This window comes from Lissotriton vulgaris, chromosome 1_2 (assembly GCF_964263255.1).
Source record: "Lissotriton vulgaris chromosome 1_2, aLisVul1.2, whole genome shotgun sequence".
In the NCBI taxonomy this organism is placed as follows: Eukaryota; Metazoa; Chordata; class Amphibia; order Caudata; family Salamandridae; genus Lissotriton; species Lissotriton vulgaris.
Window position 1 is genome coordinate 355,017,770 of NC_141686.1, and position 20,968 is coordinate 355,038,737.

Here is a 20,968-nt window from a genome sequence, read left to right on the forward strand (position 1 = left end):
CAAGTATAAATAAACAGCTGATTGACCGCTCGTGGTCTTTGGCCCTAACTGACAGCTAGTGTCGTGTCTTTATTATGGTCACAGTTAGGCCCCACTTCGTGGCATAGGTGTCCCTTGACCCCCGCGTCTCGGCGACGCTACACCCACCTCACCCCCCCTCTGCCCCTCCTCTCAGTCTCACCCTCTCTCTGTTCCCTCTCGCCCTCTCCCCCATCGCAGTCTTCCCCCCTCCTCTCTCCCTTGCTCCCCTTCTCCCCCCTATGCCCCCTTCCCTCTCCTCTCCCCCCTCACCCCTTCCTCTCCTCCCTCCTCTCCCCCCCTCGCCCCCTCCTCCTCCCCCCTCTCCTCCTCCCTCTCCCCCCCTCTGCCCTCCTCTAAGTCTCACCCTCTCTCCTCTCTCAGGAGTCTCTTCTCTTCTCCTTTGCTGTTGGAAACTAAAGAACAGTTTCACTTCCGGGTCATCCGTGGCAAAGTCGGCAGAAGAAACGGAGCCGATGGAGCTCTCCTCAGGCCTGAGAGGTGAACAGTGTCCGGGTAAATGGGGGCAGCGTCAGCACCGGCAGCGGAGACTGAATGGAGCCTCCTCTCAGGATACCATAAGCCCCGCCCCACTCCCTCTCAATAATGTCTGCTTCCGGGTCAGCGTAGTCAGAGTCAGCGTCTGTACCGGATGTTGCTGAGCTCTCCTCAGGCGTGTGAGTATGATAGTGTCTGGGTCACGAAGGGCAGAGTCAGCACTAGCAGCGAGTCCCAGCCTCTTGCAGAGGAGAGTGGCCTTGAGGGTCTGTCTGTCTGTCCAGGGGGGAGGAGCCCTGAGGGTCTGTCTGTCTGTCCAGTGGAAGGAGGAGCCCTGAGGATCTGTCTCTCTGTCCAGAGGAAGGAGGAGCCCTGAGGTTCTGTCTGTCTGTCCAGTGGAAGGAGGAATCCTGAGGGTCTGTCTGTCTGTCCCGTGGAAGGAGGAGCCCTGGCTGCAGTTACCTTCAGTTTCAATTGTAGACACTGCAGGGGTAAGTGAGCCTCTCACAACCATCGTACAACCTAAGAGGTGTGAATACAGCCTGGGGGTGTACTTACCTCACACTGTCATCAGGGGGTGCAGTGGGCAGGTGTACTGATCTCACACCATCATCAGGGTGGCAGGTGTACTGACCTCACACCATCATCAGGGGGGAGGGGGACAGGTGTACTGACCTCACACCATCATCAGGGCGTACAGGGGGAAGGTGTACCGACATCACACCATCATCAGGGGTGCAGGTGGAAGGTGTACTGCCCTCACACCATCATCGGGGGGGCGCAGGGGGCAGCTGAACTGACCTCACACCATCATCAGGGGGTGCAGAGGGCAGGTGTACTGACCTCACACCATCATCAAGGTATGCAGGGGGAAGGTGTACTGACCTCACACCATCATCAGGGGGTGCAGGGGGCAGGTGTACTGACCTCATACCATCATCAGGGGGGATGGGGCAGGTGTACTGACCTCACACCATCATCAGGGGGAGGGGGACAGGTGTACTGACCTCACACCATCAGCAGGGGGAAGGTGTACTGACCTCACACCATCATCAGGGGTGCTGCCTAGGAGTACTGACCTCACACCATCATCAGGAGTGCAGGGGGCAGGTGTACTGACCTCACACCATCATCGGGGGATGCAGGTGGCAGGTGTACTGACCTCACACCATCATCAGGGGGTGCAGGGGGCAGGTGTACTGACCTCACACCATCATCAGGGGTGATCGACGCTTCCTGGTGGCAGCCCGAAGCTCTGGAATACTCTACCCCTAAACATCAGGCAGAGCCCCTCCCTCCTTCACTTCCGCAAGCTCCTAAAAACTTGGCTGTTCGATCAATGATTCTCTTTCCCTTCGCCTCCCATCACAAATAACTGTTTTTTTCAGCGCCAAGACGCCCGAGGGTATATGCTGCGCTTTATAAATATCAAAAATAAATACATTAAATAAATAAATCAGGGGCGCAGGGGGCAGGTGTACTGATCTCACACCATCATTGGGGGTGCACCCTGCAGGTGTACTGGCCTCACACCATCATCAGGGGGTGCAGAGGGCAGGTGTACTGACCTCACACCATCATCAGGGATTGCAGGGGGCAGGTGTACTGACTTCACACCATCACCAGGGGGTGCAGGGGGAAGGTGTACTGACCTCACACCATCATCAGGGGTGCAGCCTGGGGAGTACTGACCTCACACCATCATCAGGAGTGCAGGGGGAAGGTGTACTGACCTCACACCATCATCAGGGGTGCAGCCTGGGGAGTACTGATCTCACACCATCATCAGGAGTGCCGGGGGCAGGTGTACTGACCTCACACCATCATCAGGGGTGCAGCCTGGGGAGTACTGATCTCACACCATCATCAGGAGTGCAGGGGGCAGGTGTACTGACCTCACACCATCATTGGGGGTGCAGCCTGCAGGTGTACAGGCCTCACACCATCATCAGGGGAGTGCAGGGGACAGATGTACTGACCTCACACCATCATCAGGGGGTTCAGCCTGGGGGTGTACTGACCTCACGCCATCATCAGGGGAGGGGGGGTGTACTGACCTCACACCATCATCAGGAGTGCAGGGGGCAGGTGTACTGACCTCACACCATCACCAGGGTATGCAGGGGAAGGTGTACTGACCTCACACCATTATCAGGGGGTGCAGGGGGAAGGTTTACTGACCTCACACCATCATCAGGGGGCAGGTGTACTGACCTCACACCATCATTGGGGGTGCAGCCTGCAGGTGTACTGGCCTCACACCATCATCAGGGGAGTTCAGGGGGCAGGTGTACTGACCTCACACCGTCATCAGGGGGTTCAGCCTGAGGGTGTACTGACCTCACGCCATCATCAGGGGGGAGGGGGCAGGTGTACTGACCTCACACCATCATCAGGAGTGCAGGGGGCAGGTGTACTGACCTCAGACCACCACCAGGAGTGCAGGGGGCAGGTGTACTCACCTCCACCATCATCAGGGGGTGTAGGGGGAAGGTGTACTGACCTCATACCATCATCAGGAGTGCAGGGGTCAGGTATACTGACCTCACACCACAATCAGGGGGGAGAGGGGGCAGGTGTACTGACCTCACACCATCATCAGGGGGGGGGGTGCAGGGGGCAGGTGTACTGACCTAACACCATCATCAGAGGGTGCAGGGGGCAGGTGTACTGACCTCACACCATCATCAGGGGGTGCAGGGGGCAGGTGTACTGACCTCACATTATCATCAGGGGGCACAGCCTGCAGGTGTACTGACCTCGCAACATCATCAGGGGATGCAGCCTGCAGGTGTATGTGTAATGTTTAATTGTGAGACGACATGGCCCACTGTTATATATGAATCCCTTCATTTAGCCATGGCTCTTTAAAGAACAGTGCATTATGATATTTAAACACCCATATTAACAGTGTTTAGATCCAAGCTACGTGTGCCAGAATGCTATGTATCCTTGCTGAAATTCAGAACTTGAGTTGTACTGTGCAAGGGGGTGACATTGTGACCTTGTTATAATACATCAAAGATTTAGTGTGGCCTCAGTGTGTGGTCTTAACTCCTTTATATCCAGAATGGGAAACAACCTTTACAACGCAACCATTACATCACACTACACTTACAACGCAAGCATTGCATCGCAACATCCTTTACAACGCAGGCATTACATCGCATGATACTACATCACAATTCACTTTCTTAAACGCCAGCCTTGTTCGAGCATCGTGCCGACTCCATGCGAGCCAGAGATTCAGTCTCTCAAGACCGATCACTACGGAATGGGCCCCGTGGGCCCCTTGGACCTCGTCCTTCCCACTTGAATGAGCGTCCGGTTCCGCATTCCTCGCCGAATCCACGCATGACGACTCCAAGGCCAGATTTTAGCTGATCGCTCGCAGATACCGCCTCTACCGCCACCCCACAGACGTCCCAGACTATGGCGATTTATGACCCCGGGTCACGTATCCAGCACTGCCTTCGAACCCAACCCAGTCCTGATGATGATCCCAATTCATGTGGATCGAAACGCCATCGACACACCAGCGCAGCCATAGGCGCTTTACACAGAGTGGTTCACGAACAGTAAAATTGCATTGAAGTCAAAACGAACTCTTCTAACCATCCGGAACCATACTGTGCCAATTATTCACTGTATATATTTCTGCACCAGTCACCTTGCGCCGCCCACGCTGTTCACATTGTCACCTGAGTCACTACTTCGGTCTTCACTCACAAACCACGAGCACCATGTGCAATTTGGGTTGCCACAATTGCTTTTTATTTATGTAGTACAGTGCTGTTACAACTGTAATTTACTTTTCCTTTCCAAATTTACTGTTTATATAAATGATGCCATGAGCACATGCTATAATCAAATAGAGTCTTCTTGTGGATAATGTTGTATGCATATCCTTATTAATTGACTATGAATAATACCAGTTGGGATACTCCTTGTTCTTATTACACTTCACCCCAATCCCAACACGGTTGACAGGTTTATGCTCCTGTTCCTTGATACAAGGAGGAAACAAAAGCATATTTTTGCAGAACAATATTAGTTTCTTCTCTCAGAATGCATGTGTTTAGTAAGCACCTTTTTCCACAGTTCTGTACATTGAACCCTTTGATATCCGGACTTTGTTCCCTAAAGTGAGGTGGTTGTTTTATTCATAACTAGCATATGAAGCTGCCTTCTAATTCGTTGATATACTAATGATTTGTGGGGCCCAGGCAACACATATTTGGGGCTCCCTATTTGGAATGCACTTGAATGTATTACTGCTTTTAGGGTCATTGAAGTCCGTGTGATGCCCCAAAAATATTTAATCGTGTTAAGCCTTCAGAACCCGTGGCCGGCAAAAGCATCTAAAGTCCAAGCTGACTAGAGTCCACCAGCCAAGTACTATCAACGAAGCTTGAACAAACATTGATAAAGATATTTCTTTTTGCGATTGAGTCTATATATTTTCGTGCAAAAAGGTTTTATGTGGCTGTCCAGTCAGCTTGTTACTCCCATTGCAGGAAATCCTGTTATGGGTTATGTGTTCTACGTTTAGTGGACTAGTGCACAATATTGCAATAAAAAGACTTATACATAAAGCACTTGAAAGTGTATATAAATGTTTGTAATTACAAATATATCACCATAGGCATTCCTGCTGCAGCAGCAAAATTCAAAGCACCGATCTCAGGATTTTCGCCATCGCATTTTTGAAAATCGAATAACTTTCTCTTTATTTCTCTTCCCCCGCCTTGTCCATCTCAACTTCTATATATGTGTAAACCTACAGCTAAAATCCGAGCCGCTTTCAGTGGCGGGCCTTGGTGGGGTCGCAAACCCCAAATCTCAACAACAATCGGTTTGTCGGTATCCCACAAACGATGCCAGGGCCACAAGTATTCCTTTTCAGTGTGTTTTTATTTTAAGCCAAGTCACTCTGCGCGTTTCGGAGGCAACCTCCTGGTTCACGAGTACGAGTACAATCAAATCACAGTGTTTATACAATATCATGTGATACACCTCTACGTAATAGACAGTGACAACAGATTCAAGGTGTTTGAACGTCCTCGGAGCTGGAAAAACAGACTTGTTTAGTCAATGTTGGGAGATACATCGTGAGACATTGCATTAAAATCATCATGCAGTATGTAAATTAAACATTAGGTCATTGCTGTGAACCTAAACATTTTTCTTGAGTTTTTTACCTGCCGTTGCAAAAAGCATTAATTCCGCATTGTCATGTGCGGCACATTGTCATTTCCAACCAAATAAGTGCTGGCGAAAGTTCACTGTAATTATAAGATAAACCATCTGTAATTCTACGCGCTTGGTGTAAAACACATTCAATTATTAGTGCTGATGACTAAGCACGTAGAATTACAGATGACGTGGTTTCTCTTATAATCACACAGAACTCAACTCTGAGGTGAGGCTGGGTAGACCACGCATACACAGGAGAATGTGAGGGTTGAGGCTGCACGGATCAAGCATGCACAAGAGAATGTGAGGGTTGAAGCTGCACAGATCAAGCATGCACAAGAGAATGTGAGGGTTGAGGCTGGGCAGACCACGCATACACAGTTGAATGTGAGGGTTGAGTCTGAGCTGACCAAGGGTGCACAAGAGAATGTGAGGGTTGAGTCTAAGCACACCAAGAGTGCACAAGAGAATGTGAGGGTTGAGTCTGAGCACACCATGCATGCGCAAGAGAATGTGAGGGTTGAGGCTGGCAGACCAAGCAATACAAAAGGGGATGATGGACGGAGCATCTGAGCAAATCAAACACTCACCCCCAGTCAACGGATCTGGGTTTAATGCATCACCATTCTTTAGCTCACTCTCCCACCCCAGTTCAGACATGGCCATATGCAAATAAGTCTGACCCTGTGCCTCATGGGAACAGTCCAGCCCGAACTGCCAATCCATGTCTTTCCTGGACCAGAAACAAGTATCCTGGGACCGGTTTCGGATTCATAATCCTCATCAGCCAGGCTATCTTGAATCCAGTGGCAAAGTGAGCAAGGAACTCACTGTGAGAAGTTAGCCTGGCATATGACGTCCACTTTTCTAGTGGGCACCTTGCACCAGTCTAAAAGACCCTTATTGAAGGTGGTTGTATGTAAAGTCAACCTTATAGACAAGCTATCCTAGTGTTAGCATGGACCAGCAGTCTTAGGCTAAAACCTCAGAGAGCATGTGAAGCAAGCTGTTTCACCAATTATAATCCCTTGAATACCAAATGAAAGGACACCACACAAGGTATATATCATATATATATGTATGTATTACTAACACAGCCCCTCTGCACTCTTTATGAGGTCAGAGATAGAAGTACATTACAAGTTACTCATTAAGCAGTTACACAAATACAGTTCTGCCCTAGGGGCCTCATGAACCATATACTAAATAAGTGGTATAAGGACCACTTCAGGAATGGTGAATAGGCCTAGGGCCTAGAGAATCGCAGAGGTTACACTGGACAACCAAGGGATTGGAAGTAGGAGGTCCACGGGAGACGCGTGCAGTCTCTAAACACAGTCGCGAGTTACCATAGAGTTATAATGGGAACGTCAAAGTTACAAAGTAGTAGATTAAGGACACTTCTGGGTGGACTACCGTAAAACCCTTTTAAACTAGGACACTTCGAGAGTCAACACCCAAGGGAGCACCGGAGTACTCGAGTTACCTCACCCAGGGAAGCCGGGTGCATAGGTGTTCTTTCGTATCGGTTTTCGTCGCTGTTTCCTATGGAGAGCTGCAAAGAAGTGCTGCAGGCGACCAGGAGAAAAGTGTGAAGAACCTGAAAGCAGAGGGGTCAGAGTCTGGGTCCCTTGCCAGTGACCAGGAAGGGATCAGGAAGGAACCAGGTGATATCGAGATGCAATCGGGTGAAGAGGTGAAGCTTGTCTCTGCAGCCACGAGGACCAGGAGGCGTCGACGACGACCAGGAGCTGGATTCGAGCTGTCCTACAAAGGTTCTAGTTGACTGCGGTGTCAGTATCTGGATTGGACCCAACAAGCCTTGGCAAACGCAATGCACGCAGGAAGGAAAGATTGGCTTCAGGTCAGACCAGCAAGGTCTGGGCAGCTTCTCCTTTGCAGGGAAGCTGGAGCAAGCCCGGAGCAACCAGGCAAGCATTGTAGTTTCAAAGAAAAGTCTTGTTGAATCTCCCCACCAGACCATTGCATTGTGGTGGTAGGGTGTGGTGAACTCATAGTTCACGCCACACTCTTTCCACATAGCAGTCAAGTATCCAGACATAAAGTTTGCACCTCTGTCTGAGACAACCTCCTTCGGAAAACCCACTATTTAGAAAACTCCCAGGAGGGCTCGTGCCACAACAGGTGCTGTTGTGGTCCTTAGGCGAATAGCTTCTGGGTATCTGGTGGCATGATCCACTACCACCAGAATAAACCTGTGCCCAGATGCTGTTTGAGGATCCATTGGTCCAACAATGTCTATCCCAACACTTTCAAAGGGAACCCCCACCACAGGTAGTGGTATAACAGGGGCCTTTGTGGTGCCACCTGATTTTCCACTGGCTTGGCAGGTGACACAGGAGCGACAAAACTCCTTAGTCTCCTCTGACATGTGGGGCCAGTGAAAGTGAGGGGCAAGCCTGTCCCAAGTCTTGTTCTGGCCAAGATGTTCTGCTAAGGCATGGGTACTCACAAACTTTCTCTAAGGGGCCAAATTTACAGTGTAGTTTGTGGCCGAGGGCCGCACCGGTGGGGGCGTGGTCAGTGAGAGAGGGGGCGGGGCTAGAGACAAAAAAAAACTGAGACCATGAGGTTGAACACAGGCCCTGGCAGCGGATGTCTTTGTCCACTGAGCCGCCAGACCGAGCATACACACATCTCTCTCTCTGTCTCCCTCCCTCTCTCTCTTTCTCTTCCTCCCTCCCTCTCTCTATTTCTCTACCTCCCTCTCACTCTCTCTCTCCGTCCCTCCCTCTCTCGTCTCCCTCACTCCCTCTGTCTCCCTCACTCTCTCTGTCTCCCTCACTCTCTCTGTCTCCCTCACTCTGTCTCCCTCACTCTCTCTGTCTCCCTCACTCTCTCTGTCTCCCTCACTCTCTCTGTCTCCCTCCCTCCCTGTCTGTCTCCCTCCCTCCCTGTCTCCCTCCCTGTCTCCCTCCCTCTCTAGGTCTCCCTCCTTCTCTGTCTCCTTCCCTCTCTCTATCTTCCTCCCTCTCTCTGTCTCCCTCCCTCTCTGTCTCCCTCTCTCCCTCCCTCTCTCGGTCTCCCTCCCTCCCTATCTCTGTCTCCCTCCCTCCCTCTCTCTTTCTCTACCTCCCCTCTCTGTCTCCATCCCTCTCTTTCTCTCCATCCCTCTCTTTTTCTCCCTCCCTCTCTTTTTCTCTCTCTCTCTCTGTCTCCCTCACTCCCTCCCACTTCCTCCCTCCCTCCCTCCCTCCCTCCATCTCCCTCCCTCTCTCTGTCTCCCTCCCTCTCTCTGTATCCCTCCCTCTCTTGGTCTACCTCCCTTTCTTTGTCTCCCTCCCTCTCCCTGTCTTCCTCTCTCTCTCCCTCTCACCCTCTTTCTCCCTCCCTCCCTCCCTTTGTCTCCCTCCCTCCTTATGCCTATGCCTCCCTCCCCTCCCCTGTCTCTCCCTCTCTCTCCCTCCCCGACTCTTTCCCTCCCTCGCCTTCCCCTGACTCACCCTCTCTCCCTCGCCCTCACCTGACTCTCTCTCTCTCCCTCCCTCTCCCTCCCCTGACTCTCTTCCTCCCTCCCCTCACACTCCTTCCCTCCCCTCACACTCCCTCCCTCTGTCTCTCCCTCCCTCGCCCTCCCCTCACACTCCTTCCCTCTGTCTCTCCCTCCCTCGCCCTCCCCTCACTCTCCCTCCCTCCGTCTCTCCCTCCCTCGCCCTCCCCTGACTCTCCCTCTCCCTCACCCTGCCCTGGCTCTCCCTCCCTCCCTCCCTCTCCCCTGACTCTCCCTCTCTCTCCCTCCCCTGACTCTCCCTCTCTCTACCTCCCTCCCCTCACACTCCCCCCTCTGTCTCTCCCTCCCTCCCCTCACACTCCCTCCCTCTGTCTCTCCCTCCCTCGCCCTCCCCTCCCTCTCCCTCCCTCTGTCTCTCCCTCCCTCGCCCTCCCCTCACTCTCCCTCCCTCCCTCTGTCTCTCCCTCCCTCGCCCTCCTCTGACTCTCACTCTCCCTCTCCCTCCCTCCCTCCCTCTCTCCTGACTCTCCCTCTCTCTCCCTCCCCTGACTCTCCCTCTCTCTACCTCCCTCCCCTCACTCTCCCTCCCTCCCATCACACTCCCTCCCTCTGTCTCTCCCTCCCTCGCCCTCCCCTGACTCTCACTCTCCCTCTCCCTGCCCTGGCTCTCCCTCCCTCCCTCCCTCCCTCCCTCCCTTCCCCGACTCTCCCTCTCTCTACCTCCCTCACCCCCCTGGCTCTCCCTCTGTCTCCCTTCCCTGACTCTCCCTCTCTCGCCCTCACTCTCCCTTCCTCAACCTCCCCTGTCTCTCCCTCCCTCTGTCTCTCCCTCCCTCTGTCTCACCCTGCCCTGACTCTCCCCCTCCCTCTCTCACTCCCTCCCTCGCCCTCCCCTGACTCTCTCACTCCCTCAACCTCCCCTGACTCTCCCTCCCTCTGTCTCTCCCTCCCTCGTCCCCTCTCTCCATCTCTGTCTCCCTATCTCTGTCTAGGCAAGGTGTATTAATTCTATTAGAAATATCACGAAAAGCAAGAGCTATTTGCTGCACACATCGAACCACCTTCCCCAGCCTTCCCAAAATCTGCAGCACATTATTAGTGACTCCCTGATGTAGAGGGTGCACGAGAGCTGGCTGGACCACTGCAGCAGAGATCAGGTGTAATCCGGAGGGCAGAGATTCCAAATAAGGCTGGGCTGATTCAGACTTTCATCCCTTCAGTGTCGATAAAACAAATGCTACTCGAGTCTGCGCAGAGTGATCTCCAAGTGGCTCGGTTCAATCAGTCACGGGGTTTGTCCTGATCACAGTAATTGTCCAACAATCCCCCCCCCCAACCCCCCTCCTCTGTGGCAGCCCGGGATGAGTCAGCTTGCCTGGCGCGCACACAGCCGGAGCACTTCATAGGTCTTTAGAAGACCATTAAATCATTAATGAGGCTTTGTTCTGTTTCACCTCTTCTGAGGCCCCTGCAGCCCCACTCTATGGCTGGGATTTCCCAGCCCCCCTAGAGCAGAGCCTCTCAGAGTCAGGCTGCATCAACCGCCGGTGTTTACTAAAACTCTTGAATTTTTTTTTTTTTAATTGGTACATGTCTGCAAGGTCCGGCGGGCCGCCAAGGAAGGCTTGCCGGGCTGCCACCGGCCCGCGGGCCGTACTATGAGTACCCCTGTGCTAAGGGAATATCATGGGCTAAGGCAGGGGTCTTCAAACTATGGGGCGCGACCTTCGGGGGGGCCGTGGAGTGATGCAAAGGGGGTCGCGCCTTTACAGTCATACTTCTGCCCAGGCCCAAGGGCTTCAGCCCCCCTCCTCCCTCGTGTGTCTCTCAGCCTGGCTGCTGCTGCAGTATAACTCGAGCTGTGGGCTCGGCTGGGCAGTGTCCGGAGTCATCTCCAGCCGCCCAAGTTTTTCACATTTCTTTAAAGACCATTTGCATATTTACATGCCTTTGTAAACTGGTTACAGAGGCTTCGTTTTTTTCCTGGGTCCAGTACCCCATGTGCCCCCACTCTGCCTGTTCCTTACATTTGAATTTTACAATTACTGCTGTAGAGTGAGAATGCATTAAATGAAAAGGAATATAAAGTAGGGTTGCCAAAAGAACAAGTATTTGCAATGCAATAGGTCTCGTATTAGAAAAGCTTGAGCTATTGGTATTGTAAATGACACATTTTTTATTTATGTGTTGGTTTTGAAAATAGCAAAATTAATAGCTTTGTCATTTACAATGCCAATAGTTTTAACTTTCGCAAATGTGACACCTATAGCATTTGTAATGCAATATGTGTTTTATTTCCATAACTTAGATGTATTGATATCACAAATAACAATGGCTTTTATTTTTTTAAAATAATTAATACTTAAATAAAAGCTATTGTAATTTATAATTGTAAATAACTTTTGTGAAGATTATGTTCAGTGTATTTTATTGTGACGAAAATCCAAGAACAGAAGTGAAATATTAACATCTTTTTGTGACATTTGTAATAAAGCTTGAAACATTCAGAGAACATATTTGAACCAGTTGTTGTTGAATGGTTGCACAGATTGATGCTGTGGTGGCGCTGAGTGATGTGGTGGCGACGAGTGATGCTGTGGTGTTCAGTGATGCTGTGGTAGCGCATAGTGATGTTGTGGTGCCCCTGAGTGATGCTGTGGTGGTGCTGAGTGATGCAGTGGTGATGCGATATATAGATAGAGGGAGGGCGATAGATAGAGGTAGGGCGATATATAGATAGAGTGAGGGCAATAGATTGATAGCGTGAGGGCGATAGCGTGTGGGCGACAGATAGATAGAGTGAGGGTAACAGATAGATAGCGTGAGGGCGATAGATAGAGTGAGGGCGATAGATAGAGTGAGGGAGATAGATAGATAAGAGTGAGGGCAATAGATAGATAAGAGTGAGGGCGATAGATAAGAGTGAGGGCGATAGATAGATAAGAGTGAGGGCGATAGATAGATAAGAGTGAGGGCGATAGATAGATAGAGTGAGGGCGATAGATAGACAGAGTGAGGGCGATAGATAGACAGAGTGCGGGCGATAGATAGACAGAGTGAGGGCGATAGATAGAGTGAGGGCGACAGATAGATAGAGTGAGGGCGACAGATAGATTGAGGGTGACAGATAGATAAGAGTGAGGGCGACAGATAGATAGTGAGGGCGACAGATAGATAGTGAGGGCGATAGAGTGAGGTGGCCTCGTGGTGGACGTGGTGGTGGCCGTGGTGGTGATGGTGGATGTGGTGGTGGTGGACGCGGCCTGCATCAAAAAGTGAGACAGACAACTCATGCCTTCTTGAATTATGGAACAATAAGCAGAGTGGCAGAGGCCGAAAGGAGCATACGGGTCCGACCCGTATGCTCCATGAGGAGAGATGAGATGATGAGAGAGGACAGCAAGGGAGTGAGAGAATTCGATTGAAGAGGTAAGGGATGAGTAGAAATGTGAATTGCCGAAGAGAAGTGTGGACACGCAAGAAGTGAGTGTGAGCCAAAGGTGAGGACTTCTGTTAGAACAAAGAGGAGATATGAAAGTTGAATGGGGGGACTGGAGAGGTGTAAGATACAAATAGACAAAAGTTTGAATGGAGAGATGAGGTGAATGAGAAGTGCTGAGGGGCATGGGAGATGACGGGACCAGAGAGGCCATGAGATAAATGCGAGAGATTGTTAAAGATGAGGGCAGGGAAAAGACAGAATGGCAAGAGGTGATTAAAGGTGTAGTGAGAGGTTGAATGGGGAGAGTTCAGAAGTTGTAAAAAGGGGTGAAAGAAAATGGCCTGCAAAGTGAGGGAGAGATCTAGGGTTAGGAGAGGAGAGAGGAATGGAAGGGATGGGGTGAGAGGAAAGCTGCATGGGTAAACTGCTTAACGCTGCACAAAACCACCAGTTTTTTTAGGGACCCCTGCTTCTTCTGGCCAGGTGAGCTTCTAATGTGGCAGCACCTATTCGTGCGGAGTGGAAGGCCCTTCACAAAAGTTGACTAGAAATCTTTCTGAAGTTAATTGCTGTATTTTGGTTATAAACGGGTACTGATGCGGTGAAATCCTTCCTCAGTGTTACTGTGTGTAAAAAATGTCAAAATAATGAAGTAATGCTATCCCAAAATACGCGGCATCACATACCATCACTTACATTTTCTTCCCACACAATTTAGTCAAGTTTGTCCCGTAATTTGGTCCTCACCTGCCTCATAATTCTAGTAGCCCTGCCTACAGGTTTAGACATTTTTGTCTGGAGGGGGTCCTTATGCCTCGAAATGTTGACAGGGGGGTCTCGGCATCCAAAGGTTTGAAGACCTCTGGGCTAAGGTAAAAAGGAAGCCCCTGAATGCCAAAGGTATGACCAACCTCCTGGAAGCACCAGGCTTGGGGTCTCTACCCTCTGAATACAGGAGCCTGTGGTTCTGAAAATTATGGACCCTGCTATGATGTGGTATCGAGGCCCAACACTCGTGTCACAAAATATCATCCAATCATGACGAATTTGGTATCGGCAGACCGGTAATGACTTGGACATTATACCTGTGCATTTGCGTCGTGATCGAGCAATGCAATCACCTTTGAACAGTAGTTTCTGTCTTGAACCCTCGAGGTTCCATCTTGTGAGCGGCATCCATCTTGTGGGTTGCCCTTACATAGTCAATTGACCAAGGCCGAATTCGAGCTGAAAGGACACGTCCACCTTTGCTGACTCCTCGCTGACCTGGGCGAGCTGCCTCCACTGCCTCCAGCCAAACCTGTTCGGGCAGTCCCCAACCCACTGGCCGAGCGAGATTAACATCAAGGCACAACATGTCATAAACCATTCACTGCATACAAACCACGCTTATCATACACACACCTGTCCCTGTTTCTTCTTCATGGTTAGTTTTACGAGGAGGAGGTGCCCGATTTTATTGGGGTTTCATCGATATCTGATGGTAGTTCTGGGCCTGGCCGGGTAATCCATCACAAACTGGACATACGAAAATGTAGGCTGGCCATCATGACTTTGCTTTTTCTGTGTTGTAGAAATATGTATATGGTTGCATCATAAAACAAAGAATTCTTGCCTGAAGTGTAATATTGTGTATAAAAAGAGAAGGCTGGCTCTGTAAAAACGAACAGTCTCCTGAGAATATACAAACCGTGCTGTTGTACTTCTAGGACGCTCGTTACTTGGTTGCAGCCAATAAAACTCGATCTTTGACATCACCTAGAAGACTCTGTGTTTCTGTGGTCCAGAACAGGAAGAACTCAAGAGATCTTTGGGTGTTTTCCCCTGGCACCACCGGGTTCCTAAAAACCCGGTACCTCAAGCCCTTCATCCCAATACACTCTATGGGTACCTATAGCTTTCCCAGCAGCCTCAGCAGCAGCTTCCTGTCTGAGGGGTTCAAGAGAGGGGCAGTCCAATTGCGCCTGCCTCAGGTCTGCCCTGGAAGGTCCCCCTGTCCCAAGAAACTCAACCTGATCATGCTCAAGTTCTTCTAGGACAGTTCCTTCTTGGGTCTCACAGCCAACTTTGTGGAAGACTGGTCCTCATTCTGAGGCAAGGGGGAAGGCACTGCCTTAACCCTACTGCTCTTTCTCTTGGTAGGCAACTGGTCCATAGTTTCAGTATCCAGGGCCTGTTCAGTTTTCCACTTTTTGGCCTGTGACCTGGTCACAGCAAGGACATAAGCTGATGTACCCAGCATCTCTGCATGAGTCCTATACTCCACTTCAAACCAGACTGAAGATTCTAGATCATTGCCAAGCAGACATTCTACAGGGAGGTCTGAACTAACAACAACTCTTTTGAGGCCAGTTACCCCTCCCCAGGAGAAATTAACAATTGCCATACTATGGGTGGTAGTGACATTGCTTGCATTGGTCACCAGGTAATTGTCACCTAGTATGATCTGTCCAGGGTCCAAAAAGTTAGGCGTCACCATGGTGACACTGGCACATGTGTCCCTGTAGACCTGAGCCACTTTATTATTAGTCGAAGGAGCCTGTCTGTACTTGCCCAGGTTACTGGGGCTCACAGTAGAGGACATAGCCATGTCCACATCACAGACAAGAACAGCCTGAGTAAGTATTCTGACAAGGCCAGAATCCACTTAAGTTCTCAGGGTTAACCCTACTACACCCTTCTGTTGAGAACCACCACTATTTGCTGAACTAGGGGGAACAGTTGCCTTGGGGGCAATGGTGGCTTGAGCTGTCTCCTTCTTGGTGCAATCACTGAACCAGTGAGTATTACTTTTACAAAAATTGCACCATGGTTTCTTTGGACCTTCTTTCCTCTTGGATTTCTTGGAACCTCCCTCATTAGAAGCTTTTTGGGAACCTGGCGAAGACTTCTGCTCTTTTGCTTTCTCCTCAACCTTTTGGTCTTGCTTCTTCTGATCACCACCTTGGTTCTGTACCTTCTGCCTCACCCTGGTTCTGACCCATTTGTCTGCCTTCATTCCCAATTCTTGGGGAGAGGCCAGATCAGAGTCAATCAGGTATTGATGTAACAACTGGTTCTGACAATTATTAAGAATGTGTTCTCTCATAATCAAATTATACAATCCTGTATAGTCTTTCACCTTACTGCCCAGTAACCATCCTTCCAGAGCCTTAGTGGCACAATCTACAAAGTCAGTCCAGTCCTGAGTCTGTGTCTTCTGGGTGTCTCTGAACATCAACCTGTACTGCGCAGTGGTTAAGCCAAACTCATCGATCAGAGCACTCTTCAGGACAGTGTAGTTGTCAGCATCCTCATCACTAACCGTGAGGAGCTTATCTCTGCCTTTATCTGAAAAGGAGAGCCATAGTATAGCGGCCCACTGACTCTGGGGTACCTGCTGTACTTTGCAGGCCCTCTCCAAAGCAGTTATCCATTTGTGGATGTCATCCCCACTCTTGTAGGGAGGGACAATCTTATTTAGGTTTTTATGGTCATGAGACCATTCCCTATCTCTAGAAATTATGCTTCCACCAGTGGACTCTAGTCCACACAATTTTCTCTCTCTCTCAAGAGCCAGGGTCTCTTCCTCAAGGGCAATTTCTTGATTCTTGGTCCTAAGCTTGGTTTCTCTCATCCTTGCTTTATGTTCTTTTCTCTCAGGGGAAGTCATTCTCCTGAGAGCGGAGGCATCTGACCCTAGTGAGTCACCAGAGTGGTTGGATTCACTGGAAAGTGATGCCCTCCTTCTGTGCTCAGTGTTGAGTCTCCTTGAGGGTCTGGCTTGGATTCTCTCTTCTCCAGCCCCATGTAGCCTTAGGTTGATCTGGTTCAGTTCTCCAACATGAACCTGATCAGCATCCTCTTCATCATCAGCACCCCCTGGATTGTCATCCCTGGAGTCTTCTGTTGAGGGATGCCCCCCCCCCCCCCTCCACTACCTGTCTGATCTGGGGTTTCTGCCTTCTCAGCATCATACTCCACTAAGAGATCTATTAGGTGTCTTAGGGTTGGACTCTGTCCTTGTCTCAGTCTCTTGAGTGAACACAAACTTCTAAGTTCATTAAAAGTGATTGTGTCATATCAAGAAGGTGCCCTGGGAGGGTCAACTTCTATGGGGAGAGACCCACTAGGCTCTCCTCTCAAGGACGTTTTCTAGTGAGGTGTGGTGTGTGCACCTACCTACACTTAGTGTTATCTACTAAACCTCTCTAGGAGTTGTAGTCTGGGTGTGCTAAGCCATTTGATCTACAACAGCTAAGTTCAGTAGAACTTAAGTATTATAAGACTTGATTTATATGTGCCTCTAGGTACCTTAATGTGATCTTTCAAATTATATTTTAAGATTATATGGTAAAACAACAGCAAGCTCTTATCCCAAAGCGCTGCGCACCAATGTGAGAACTTAGCCTGGTATATGATGTCCACTATTCTAGTGAGCACATTGCGCCAGTCTAAACGACCCTTATTGGTGGCGGTTGTAAAGTCAACCTTATAGACAAGCTATCATAGTGGTAGCATGGACCAGCAGTCTTAGGCTAAAACCTTCAGAGAGCATGTGAAGCAAGCTGTTTTACCAATTATAATCCATTGAATACCAAATGAAAGGACACCACACAAGGTATATATCAAATATGTATGTATTTATTACTAACACAACCCCTCTGCACTCTTTATGAGGTCAGAGATCGAAGTACATTACAAGTTACTCATTAAGCATACTATAAGTTGCACACATACAGTTCTGCCCTCGGGGGCCTCACGAACCATATACTAAATAAGTGGTATAAGGACCACTTCAGGAATGGTGAATAGGCCTAGGGAATCGCTGTGGCTACACTGGACAACCAAGGGATTGGAAGTAGGAGGCCCACGGGAGACGCGTGCAGTGTCTAAACACAGTCACGAGTTACCATACAGTTATAATGGGAACATAAAACTTACAAAGTAGTAGATTAAGGACACCTCCGGACGGACTACGGTAAAACCCTTTTAAACTAGGATACTTCGTGAGTCAACACCCACGGGAGCACCGTAGTACTCAAGTAACCTCACCCAGGGAAGCCGGGTGCATAGGTGTTCTTTCGTGTCGGGTTCCGTCGCTGATTCTTATGGAGAGCTGCAAAGAAGTGCTTCAGGCGAGCAGAAGGAAAGTGTCCAGGTGGATCCAAGTGTGGATCGAATATGTGAAGAACCTGATAGCAGAGGGGACAGAGTCTGGGTCACCAGCCAGTGACCAGGAAGGAACCAGGAAGGAACCAGGCGATGTCGAGATGCAATCAGGTGAAGAGGTGAAGCTTGTCTCTGCAGCCATGAGGACCAGGAGGCGTCGACGATGACCAGGAGCTGGATTTGAGCTGTCCCATGAACGATCTAGTTGACTGCGGTGTCGGTATCTGGATTGGACAAAAAAGCAGTGGCAAACGCAATCCATGCAGGAAGGGAAGATTGGCTTCAGGTCAGACCAGCAAGGTCTGGGGAGCTTCTCCTTTGCAGGGAAGCTGGAGCAAGCCCGGAGCAACCAGGCAAGCATTTTAGTTTCAAAGAAAAGTCTTCAGAGGGCTAACTAGCACACGGGCTAGCAACTGGGAAGACGGGTTGAGCTGAAATGCAAGAGCAGGCCCCACGCCGCACTCGTGGAGTGTGAAAGGCTGAGTTTCGGTGCAAATGGCGCTCGGGTCTGGGGCTTCTCAATCCCCAATGCAGAACTTCGAAGGTGCCTCGGTCGTTGCACAGTTAGCAAAGTGCAGGTAGTCCAGGATGTCCGGTCCCACGTCTCTCGTGTCCGCCACGGGTCTCAGCTCTGTTGTGGATGTGGATCGGAGTCGGAGAAGTCTGGAAGTCCAGTTCCTGAGTCGCTGAGTCTTCAGGTTCCGGCAGGAGCGTCGACAAAGAAAACCCGGAAAGTTACTGTTGGTGCCTGTTCGCACAGGGTGGTCACTCCTTGACCACAAGGGAGATGCCTTCAGTCTTCTAGTCAGAATAGAACGTCAAAGGTCCAAGAGTTTCATTTCAGAGTTTCAGTCCAGGATAATCTAATGTCTCTAGACACAGCTCCTATCTTTATTATTATGTTTCTTATATAGCGCCTGAATCGACCCCCGAAGGGGTATCTCCGCGCTTGCCTTGGGAACCCATCCTGGCTTTTCCCTGTGAGATAGCCCCTACAGGGCGTCCCCAAGGTGAAAGCCAGGCATCCCGCCGCGAGGGGCCGTTGTGGAGATTAAGCAAGCTTAATGCCCAGAGTTGCAGAGTGTGAACCCATGATTAGGTCAGGCACCGAAGCGAGAATTATCGAGTCCATGGACATTTGAGCTCAAGACCCTGCCGCGTCGGGAATTGAACCCTGGTCCTGGGTCTGACCTCTGCTTCAGGGTCTGCCTGCTCTAACCAGTGAGCCACACTTCTCCTAAACTAAACTTTATACTAAACTAAGGGGCTGGATTACCTGCTAGGTCCCTCCTATGGGTGGACCCTGAGAAGGGGGTGGTTACACCCCTTTCCCTTTGTCCAGTTTCGCGCCAGAGCTGGGGCTGGAGGGCCCCAGCAACTGGTTTGAACCAGGCTATGCATGGAGCACCTTGTGTGCCCCAGGCAGTTTCTTGAAAAGCATCTTTCCATTCAACCCACCCTGCCCCAATACACTACAGGCTGTCTGGGGAGGTGCTAGCACTTCCCTCAACAGGAAACCTATTGTCCAGGCCTCCATTGCCGGAGTTTCGTCCAGCTGCAGGAGGTCAGACTCGTGCCTGTGGCAGCAGCATCCATTTTGTGATGCTGAGGCTCTGTTTAGCTTTTAACCGGGTAAAGCAGTAACTACGTGTCTTCTCCCTCTAGAAGGGTGGAATGCTACCCCCGCTGCCAGGACCTTTGGGGGTGGGGGGTAGTATTCCAAAGTGTTTGATACCTTACACAACATGTTTTGATAAAGCCAAACCAAAGTTAGCATTAACCGCGAGGTTCATAATGCACTTAAGAGTATATGGTATGGCTATATTATAGAACAGCTATAAGGACATGGTTCCGAAAACTGCAGAAGGGCTCAGCTCATGCTAGAGCACCCTCTCACATTAAACCAAGCACTCTGCCTCCAGGATTGTTAAGGCCTGCTTAGGAGTGACTTATAGGTATATATGTGTCGATATATAAAGGTAGATATAGGTATAATATATCTAAGCAATGGGTGATTACACCACTTTGCCCAAGCTGAGTGATCAGCCTGTGGTGTCAGTTTGGATGTCCAGCCAGGGGTGACATAATACATGCTGCAGCCCCTGGTAGGCCTTGGATGCACCTGTGCCCTGGGTACATATGGTAAGCTATACAGGGGCTCACAAAGATGACCCAATTCCCAATTAGGTATGTACCTAAAGTACATGGTATCAATTTAGAGAAAGGGAACAGCTGGCTGTTGGTCTAATTAGCAGGCCCACAGCCACAATAAAGTAGAAAAACCAGAAAATCACAGCAAAAAGTGGGGGTGACCATAGGAAGCAGACGCTACTCTCCTACACTCACATCTGAGCATACCCTGCCAACTTATGACGAACAAAGCGATACAAAAGGGGATGATGGACGGAGCGTCTGAGCAAATCAAACACTCACCCCCAGTCAACTGATCTGGGTTTAATCCATCACCATTCTTTAGCTCACTCTGCCACCCCAGTTTAGACATGGCCAAATGCAAATCAGTCTGACCCTGTGCCTCATGGGAACAGTCCAGCCCAAACTGCCAATTCTTTCCTGGACTGAAAACAAGCATCCTGGGACTGGTTTTGGATTCATAATCCTCTTCAGCCAGGCTATCTTGAATCCAGTGGCAAAGTGAGAAAGGGACTCACGTCTGAGCATACCATGCCAACTTATGGCGAACAAAGCGATACAAAAGGGTATGATCGACAGAGCGTCTGAGCAAATTCAACACTCACCCCCAGTCAACTGATCTGGGTTTAATCCATCACCAGTCTTTAGCTCACTCTGCCACCCGAGTTCAGACATGGCCATATGCAAATCAGTCTGACCCTGTGCCTCATGGGAACAGTCGAGCCCGAACTGCCAAGCCATGTCTTTCCTGGACCGGAAACAAGCATCCTGGGACCGGTTTCCATCATCTTGTGTGTTTTGCTGTTCACCCTATGTGGGAAGAGTATGCCCAGACGTAGGTCCCGTGCTCACTAAGCCACTGGAGTCAAGCTATCCTGGCTGAAGACGGCTGATAGCCAGAAACCGGTCCTAGGATGCTTGATTCTGATCCAGGGAAGACATGGCTTGGCAGTTCGGGCTGGACTGTTCTCATGAGGCACAGGGTCTAGACTGACTTGCATATGGACATGTCTGAACTGGGGTGGCTTGGTGAGCACAAA

General features: G+C 50.1%; 1 protein-coding gene across 1 annotated transcript in view; it reads left to right on the forward strand.

Annotated features, from left to right (window-relative positions):
• Positions 1-906: 906 nt before the first annotated feature.
• LOC147736808 (uncharacterized) overlaps positions 907-20,968 on the forward strand; it is a 79,835-nt gene continuing 59,773 nt past the window's right edge. The window contains exon 1 of the mRNA XM_086953505.1: positions 907-1,007. The gene's annotated coding sequence lies outside the window, so the exon portion shown is untranslated. The remainder of the gene's footprint in view (positions 1,008-20,968) is intronic.